The following is an 8,551-nucleotide window of genomic DNA, read 5'->3' as shown; positions in this document are numbered from 1 at the left end:
ATCTCAGCAATGGCAGAAATACTGGCCCCAGTTCCAAGACTGAGGCTTAACTTTTTTTAATCGAAGCAGTTATGTTTATCCAGTTTCATACTGTACATTAAACAAAAATGCAGTAGAGAATTTTGTACAGCAATTCAGACATCCTTCCTTTACCCCTAAAGTGCTTCTCTGAGAACTACATTGTTTCTTTTTATTGTACATTTTTATTGTTAAAATGTTGTACAGAGGGGTTACAGTTACATGAGCAAGGTAATGAGTACATTTCCTACTGAGCATTGTTGCCTCCTCCTTTGTTTTCCCCCTACCATACCTTCTCTCCCATCTCCACAACTACTCCCCCTGCCCAGGTCAGTCACTTATTTTTTAATTTTTGGCTTGGCACAGGGTTTGAATTCAAGCTGCACCTTCCCACACATTGCTACAGATTTACCAAGACCCTGAGTTCAAGTCCCAGGCTAGGAAAGAAAACTGGCAGAAATTCCAAACAAGTGAGTTTTATTTTTTTTAATTTAATTAATTTTTATTTGTTCTTTTTTTTTTTGGCCAACCATGGGGCTTGAACTCAGGTCGTGAAAACTCTGCGTTAGCTTCGATCACCCTAGGCTGGGGTGCAGCATCTGGACCTAGGATCAGGGGATCCTAGGCCCAGAGGGCTTGCAGGAAGAAAAAAATGCTGGAAAGCACAAAAAGTGGTGAGCTGCAGAGGGCTGGAGGGTTCTACGATATTTTTCTTTGCAAGGTGACTATCCTGGGTCTTAATTACATGGTTGCAAAGTGGAGCTGACTTGCCATTGCTGAAAGCTGGCGGGCTATCAGGGAAAACATAGGCCACCTATTAACATAGGCTCCTGGTTCAAACCCGGTCCTGACACCTACCAATGGCAGGAGATCGCAAGGGACTTCTTCCTATGCATACGAATACCAATTGAAAGAGTAGTTAATGCAACAGTTGAGTCTAAAATTGGATGCAATAATCCTAGGATGCTGATTGATCTTAATAGTTTATTGAGCATGAAAAGAATAATATTCCTTTAATAATAATTCCTTTAATACCTAATAGTTGGTAGGAACGTAGTAGGTGTCATTCAGTCATAGAAGGCTCTGGCACTCTTTACCAATGTTTATTTTTTTGTATATCACCGTCTGCCAATCTATTTATCGCTGTTTGGGCCAACCTGGGGCTCAAAATCGGCGCCTAGTAACCACCTGACAACTTCATTGGCCAGAGGATGGCATGCTCACAATCACCCATTCATGAATTCGGCCTGCTAGGCCCTATGTTCAGATCCTAGCAATACCAGGCATGATGGAGAACACATCTACAAATCTAGATGCTATGTGATAGGATTTAAACAATATAATAAATGGTATAGGTGTCATCAGAGTCGATAAAATAAATGGTAAATAAATGAATAAAACAAGAAACATTTGTATGGAAGTAGAAATCCTTTCTTTAAAATGTATATAAGGAGTATGTTTTCCAGGACTGAGGCTTGAGTTCAGCCCCCCTAGGAGGAGGGAATTGCAGGAGATCCTGAGATTCTTGTTTCTGGACCTAAGAAGTGTCATGGAATACAATTGATATCATCCTTGAATGAGTAGTTTGTGCATGATGGGAGTAGGAAATGATAGGCAAGACTCATGGGGTATCAGTTATATGTAATGAAGAGTTGATGAAGCATGACAATAATCACCACAGTCATGAAATGGAGGCATCAGGAAAGATCCAAGAATCAGCAGTCACACGGTAGATTGGATTCCATCACAGGTTGCCTTCTCTCCTACTCTATACTCTTATTTGCATACTACCTTCAGTTTATGAATGGATGACTATTGTTCTCCTCCTTCCCCCTCCCCGGGGACTCGTTCTCAGGTTCTAGGAATGGCCTAGCTCCTTGGAGGTTCACAGGCTGCTGTGCTCATATGGACCCATTCACCAACTGGGCTTGCTAGGCCCAGAGTTCAGATCCCAGCCTGCCAAAAGATTCATACTGATGTCAGAAGCCAATCGTTGCACCTGTTTTCCTTTCCTGTTTAAGTCCTGGGTCTCAGCTAGGATGGAGAATGCATGGGCCACCCTGTCGCCATGGGAATAGGGTGTCATCCACGTCAGCCGAGTTATAACTGTCATCATATACTCAAGAAAATACACAATATATCCATGAATAGCATACAAAATAGCGAATAACTACTCTAAATGCATGATGCAGTCTAAACACAGATGTGAATATACATCCCATGTTTCAATGATGAATTGAGGACTCTTGTGACCTCCCTAGGGCTCAGTCTCAGTTCCTGGGAACAGCCCAGCTCTTTAGTGGTTCACAGGCTGGTGTGCTCACGTGGACTCATTGGGCAGTTGGGCCTCCTAGGCCTGGAGTGTGAATCCCAGCACTGCCAAAAATTCACCAGTGAGTCATTGCACCTGTTTTCCTGTGCTGTGCAAGTTCTGGGTCTCAACTAGAATGGAGAATGTATAAGCAACTCTATACTCATAGGACTAGGTTGTCATCCAGGTCACCACAGTTATATCTGTTGTCTTATACTCAAGAAAATACACAATACATCAATTATTAAGAGACAAAATAAAGAGAATGACTACACCAAATGCAAGATGCTGTCCACCCATGTATGGAAATATAGATCCTTGGTTTAATTATGAATTTATGACTATATTGTCCCCCACCAGGGCTCAATCTCAGGTCCAGGGAATGACCTAGCTCCTTAGTGGCTCATAGGCTGGTGTGCTCACAAGGACCCTTTCACCAATTGGGTATGCTAGGCCTTGAGTTCAAATCCTAGCACAGCTAAAAGTTTCATCCTGATGTGAGAATCCAATCGATCTACCTGTTTTCCTCTCCTGTGAAAGTTCTGGGTCTCAGAGAGGATGGAGAATGCTTTATAGGCAACTCTATAGCCATAGAAATAGGGTGTCCAGGTCAGCACGGTTATATCTGTCACCATACTCAATAATATACACAATATATCCATGAATAAATAAAAAATAAAAAACTACACTGAATGCAAGATTCATACGACACCTGTAGGTAAGGAGAGATCCTATGTTTAAAAAAGATGGGCTTATTATTTTGTCCAGTGCTGGGGCTTCAACTTAGGCCCTGGACTGGGACTGACATTCTAGTCTTTAAGGATGGTGAGCTTCCCCTTCCCCCACTGTGCCACAGAGCTACCCAGACTTGTGTTAAAATCCCAGCACTGACAAAAGATTCATCCTTATGTCAGAAGGCAATTGTTGCACATGTTTTTCTCTCCTGTGAAATGCGGGGTCTCAACAAGGATGGAGAATGCATAGGCAACCCTATAACCATAGGAACAGGTTGTTATCCATGTCAGCACAGTTATACCTGTCACCATACTCAGTAAAATTCACAACACCTTCATGAATTAGTCACAAAATAAGTGCACCGAATGCAAGATGCTGTCCACACATATATGTAAATATAGATCCTATGTTTATATAATGAATTTATGACTATCGTGGGGCATATGTCAGATCCTGGGAATGGCCTAGCTCCTTAGTTGCTCACAGGATGGTTTGTTAACCTTGACCTATTCACCAATTGGTCCTGATAGGCCCTGAGACAGATCCCAGGACTACCAACAAGTGGATCATGAAGTAAGAAAGTGAGTGTAAGAATTATTTTCCTTTTCTCTGAGTCCTGGGTGTTAGGTATGATGGAGAACATGCCTACAAATCTAGATGTTATGTGATAGTATATCACCAACGTAATAAACGGAGTGGGTGTCATCGTGGAAAATAAAATCAATGGTAAATAAAAGAATAAAAATTACAAGGAACAACCACACCAAACATGTATGGACTGAACATCTATAGGTAAGTATAAATCCTATCTTTACAATGTATATAAATAGTATGTTTTCCAGGGCTGGGGCTTGAATTCGGGCCTAATGAACAGGCCTGACTTTCTTATCTTCATGTATGGTAAGATTCCCCTTCATCCACAGTGCTGCAGATGTACCCAGACCCTGAGTTCAAATCCAAAACCGGGCAGAATAAACAGCGCGAATTGCAAGCTAGGGAGCTAATTTATTTTTTATTTTTTATTTTTCATTTAATTTTATTTTATGCTCACATGGCACTTGAACTCAGGTCGTGGCAACTCTGCTTCAGCTTTGATCACTCAAGGCTGGGATGGAGCCACTGGACCCACAGCTGCTCCTGGAATCCTAAACCCCCAGGCCTTGCAGGGAAAAAATGCACAGAAAAATGCTGTGAGATAGCTTTTTATGTTTTCTTCTTTGTACGGTTACCCTCCTGGGTCTGAATGACACTGTTGCAAAGAGTACTTCACTTTGCATTGCTGAAGGCTGTCAGAATACCGAGGAAGCCATAGGCCCACGTGGCAATGTAGGCCCTGATTTCGAATCCCTGTCCTGACACAACCAATGGCAGGAGATACAAAGAGACTTTTTTCCCATCCATAGGAATAACAATGGAACGTTATCAATGTCACGGTTGAATGAGTTGATTGTAAATAATGTTTCTATAAAATTAGACAGCCTAATTTCAGGAGGATGATTGATTGTATTTAATATTATGAAGCATGAAAAGAATACTATTACTTACAGGAACACAATAATTTCAAGAAACTGATTTCATTAATATTTAAGGATGAAAAAAATAACAATAATTACACGGAGGCATAATAAATACCCAAGAATTGGTACAAATGTAGTCTATATAAGTGAATAATGGACAGACATCTCTGGCATGCTATAAAGATATGTATTTATTAGTATACTGCCATCTTTGTGTCAATCTGTTCTTATTTTGTCAACCCCTGGGGCTTGATCTCAGGTCCTAGGAACTGCCTTTCAGGTAAATTTGCCCCAGGATGGCGTGTGACACTCACCCATTCATGAATTTGGCCTTGTAGGCCATGAGTTCAGATGCCAGCACTCCCAAACAATGAATTGTGGAGTAAGAAGCTGATGGTGACATGTTTTCCTTTACTGTGAATCTTCTGGGTTTCAGGTATGAAGTGGAATATATATGCAGACCTATGTCCTATGTAATCAATGTAAAAAATGTTCTTGTGTCATAATAGTCAATAAGATAAATGGTCAATACATGATTAAAACAAAAAATAAAATGAATAACTCCACTGAATGCAATATGGAGTCAACATATGTATATAAATATAAATCATATATGTAAATTGTACATGAGTAGGATGTTTTCTAGTGGTGGGGATCAATTTCAGGCCTAAGGAATAGACTTAAATTTCTTGACTTCAAGGAGGAAATCTTTCGCTTCCCACACAGTGCAACAGAGTTACCCAGACCATGAGTTCCAATCCCAGTCTTGGCAGAAAAAATGGCACCTTTATAGTATATGAGGTCCAATTCTTAGGTATTTCATTATGCCTCCACTTAATGAATGTGATAGTTTAAATGCTTAATAAAGTATTAATTAAAATCAATCATGATCCTATAATATAATTGTGTATAATTTTATCATATAATTTTATCATTCAACAACTGCTCATTCATTCATGACATTAATCACATTCCATTGGTAATCATATGGATAGGAATGAATTTCTTAGGATCTCCTGCCATTTGGAGGTAGCAGGACCAGTATGCCAACTGTGGGCTCCAGCTCCCACCACTTAAACCCAAGGATAGGGAACTCATCAGTCTGTCCAAGAACATCAGCAAGACCAATGATGAGGCAGGCACCAGTGGCTCTCAGCAATCCTCCTTGTTACTTAAAAGGCTGTGATGGGAGGATCAAAGTCATCCTAAGTAGGAAAGTCCTTGAGACCCCTGTCCAACTTCAGTGCCAACTAAGCCAGAAGTAGAGCTGTGTAGCTCTTGTGGTAGAGGGCTAGCCTTGAGCAAAAGCAGCTCATGGACTGTGCCCAGATCCTGAGTTCAAGGTTTGGGACTGGCAACAAATAGACATACACAAGAATCTGTGCAGCCATCTGGCTAAAGCAGGTCACCCTCTTGTCCCCAAATGAATTGGACATAGTTCCCTGGGAAAGTGGCTGTGGGAGGTGCTGTCCTCTTGACTCTGCCCATGCTGCCTGCATCACAGGATTCTGGCCACACCACCATTCTTTCATGTTTCTTTCTGACCAATGGAATACAAGAATGGTGGCCACGCCCACATTCCATGCTGCCCTGTATCCCAGGCATTCCCTTGGTATGTTGTCACCACTACCAGCAGTTGAAGAAGGTAGAGGTGGCTGAGTAGTGAGCAAGAGACTTGACGCTACTTTGGAGTAGGAAATTGATGTGCCCTCCTGCTTCCCAGCTCCCTCCCCTGCTTCCTCCAAGGCACCGCATTTCAAACCTCAGGTGGTGGCAAGCTGCTGGCAGGCTTGCAGCCCTGACCTGGTCCTGGCCCCTGGTCCTCTGCTCTGGACCTGAGTGTCTGCAATGCCCCCTCCATTGCTGCTCACCCCACCAGGAGCATCCACCAACAACTTCTCCCAGCAGCACAGGTGAGTGACCACCCAGTGGGCCTGCACCCTGAGACACCTGTACCTGGCAACCCCCCCCATTTCCCGGACTTGCACCACCCTCACACCCCACAGTCCAGCCAGGGCTCTGCCACTAATGCGCCTCAAGGATAGGGGGTGGGTGTCAACCCGGGGAACCCATCCCCATCCCAGCAGCCATTGTCCCAGGAAAAGGGCAGATGCAGTGATGGATGAAGAGGGGCACCACATCGTCCCTGGCCTGGAGCAGTGGGAGCCACAGAGCCATGCATCTGCACCCTTTCTCTCCCTAGTGGGAGCTTGGTGGCTTTAGTCAAAGGTGGGGAGCAGCACCTCCACACTTGCTTTCTCTGTCTTTTCCTTTTTTCTGGGCATGGGGTTTTTGGATGCAGAAGATAGACCCCCCCCCCCAGCTGTGTGAGCCCTTGTCTTCTGTGCTTGGTCATCCTTTCACCTGAAAAGGGTCCCAGAAAAACCCAGAGGGAGGTGAAGGGTGCTGGGGGTCAAAGCAGAAGGTGAAAATCTGGGAGAAATACTCCCAACCCCCCCAACCCCCACACACATACACCCGGCCTGTTCCCCTACCCCTCAGCTGTCAAAAGTTCTCACAGGGTCATCACCTTTCCAAGCTCTGCCAACATGTGCTGGTGTTCTTGGTCCATTTGGTCTCCTTGTCCTCCCCAAGAATTCACCAAGTAGCCCCGAAGCATGTAAGCTACAAGTAAGGAGTATGTCCATGTATGTAGCTTTAGGACTCCATCCATTTCCCCAACACTGCCCCCACCCCTGCCCAGACACCCCTCTGAGGTCACCATGACCCTCTGCTAGTTTCCTTTCCCAGGCTCTGAGGAGACGCCTGTCTCAGGACTCCTTCACCCAGCATCCTGGCCTAGGTTTTGGTGAATGTGGAGTCAAGGCTGGTTGCTCCCAAGGGGAAGGATCTGGCCCTGGAGAAAGGGAGGGGCGGGGTGGTGTTGTATCATTTGAGTGGTGCTCCCCTTGGGTGGGAGCCCCTGGTTCTCTCAAGGGAACCTCCATGCTCCACCTTGTACATTGTCCCAGATGAGGAACGAACAGAGGCACTGGTCTGAGTTGTGTATGTGTGTGTGTGCATTACAGAGAGAGAGACAGATAGAGAGGGAAAGAGAGAGAGAGGGAAAGAGAGATAGATCATCTTTCTACTTGTACATCCTGACAGTGCTCAGGTGAGTGATCAATTGGCAAATTTCAGGTGCTGCATGGATGAGTCTTCTGTCACCAGTCTGGATTTGTGCGTGTGTAGAAGTGGGTTGCAACAAAGATGGTCAGACCCTTTGGTAACTTTTCCTGCTATCTTTGTGGGGGGTGCATGGGCTTCACGGCTGAGCTCTAGGGGCCTGGAAGGGTAAGGTGCTTGAAGGGGACTCATCACAATTAAATTACAAGACCAAGGGGTTTGTGTGCCCTGGAGCTGTGGTAGAGTGATAACCTTGATGGAAAAAAAAGCTCAGGAATAATTCCCTAGCCCTGAGTTTAAGCTCCCTGTACTGTCAAAAACAAAACAAAACAAAACAGTAAATGCAAAATAAAGAACACACACTTGGAATATATAATTGCTCCTTCCATACTGATACCTGACAATAGTCCCTAATTCATGCATTTTGCCTATATTAGGATACTGTGTTGAAAAAAATGTTTTGTTCATTAGATCACTGCAGTTAATGCCAGGAATGTACTTAGATGTCAAGTGAAGATGAATTCTGGAAATTCAAAGATTCCAAGCTTTTGAGTAGTCACAGATAATCACAGGGAAGGCTAGTCTAAGTGAGATTTGGAAATCTTTTTGGTCAGTCATGGAACCAAAAAGGCAGAGGCTAATTAAAAGTTGTGATAGAAGAGAAGGAATAACTCCAGATGGAAGGAATAAATGATAGTAACTAACATATACCAGAAACTGTTCTAGGGAAATATTCTTGGTTATTGAAGAACTAGTTATCAACTAGGCTCATTTCTCATTGCCTTTAACATTCTAAATCTCTTTGGCTAGTTCTTAATATCTGTGTGATAAATGTATCTCCTTC

This window comes from Dipodomys spectabilis, unplaced genomic scaffold, assembly GCF_019054845.1.
Source record: "Dipodomys spectabilis isolate Male_0828 unplaced genomic scaffold, ASM1905484v1 ptg000269l, whole genome shotgun sequence".
NCBI lineage: Eukaryota > Metazoa > Chordata > Mammalia > Rodentia > Heteromyidae > Dipodomys > Dipodomys spectabilis.
The sequence above is the reverse complement of the archived record's forward strand: the minus strand, read 5'-3'. Positions refer to the sequence as shown.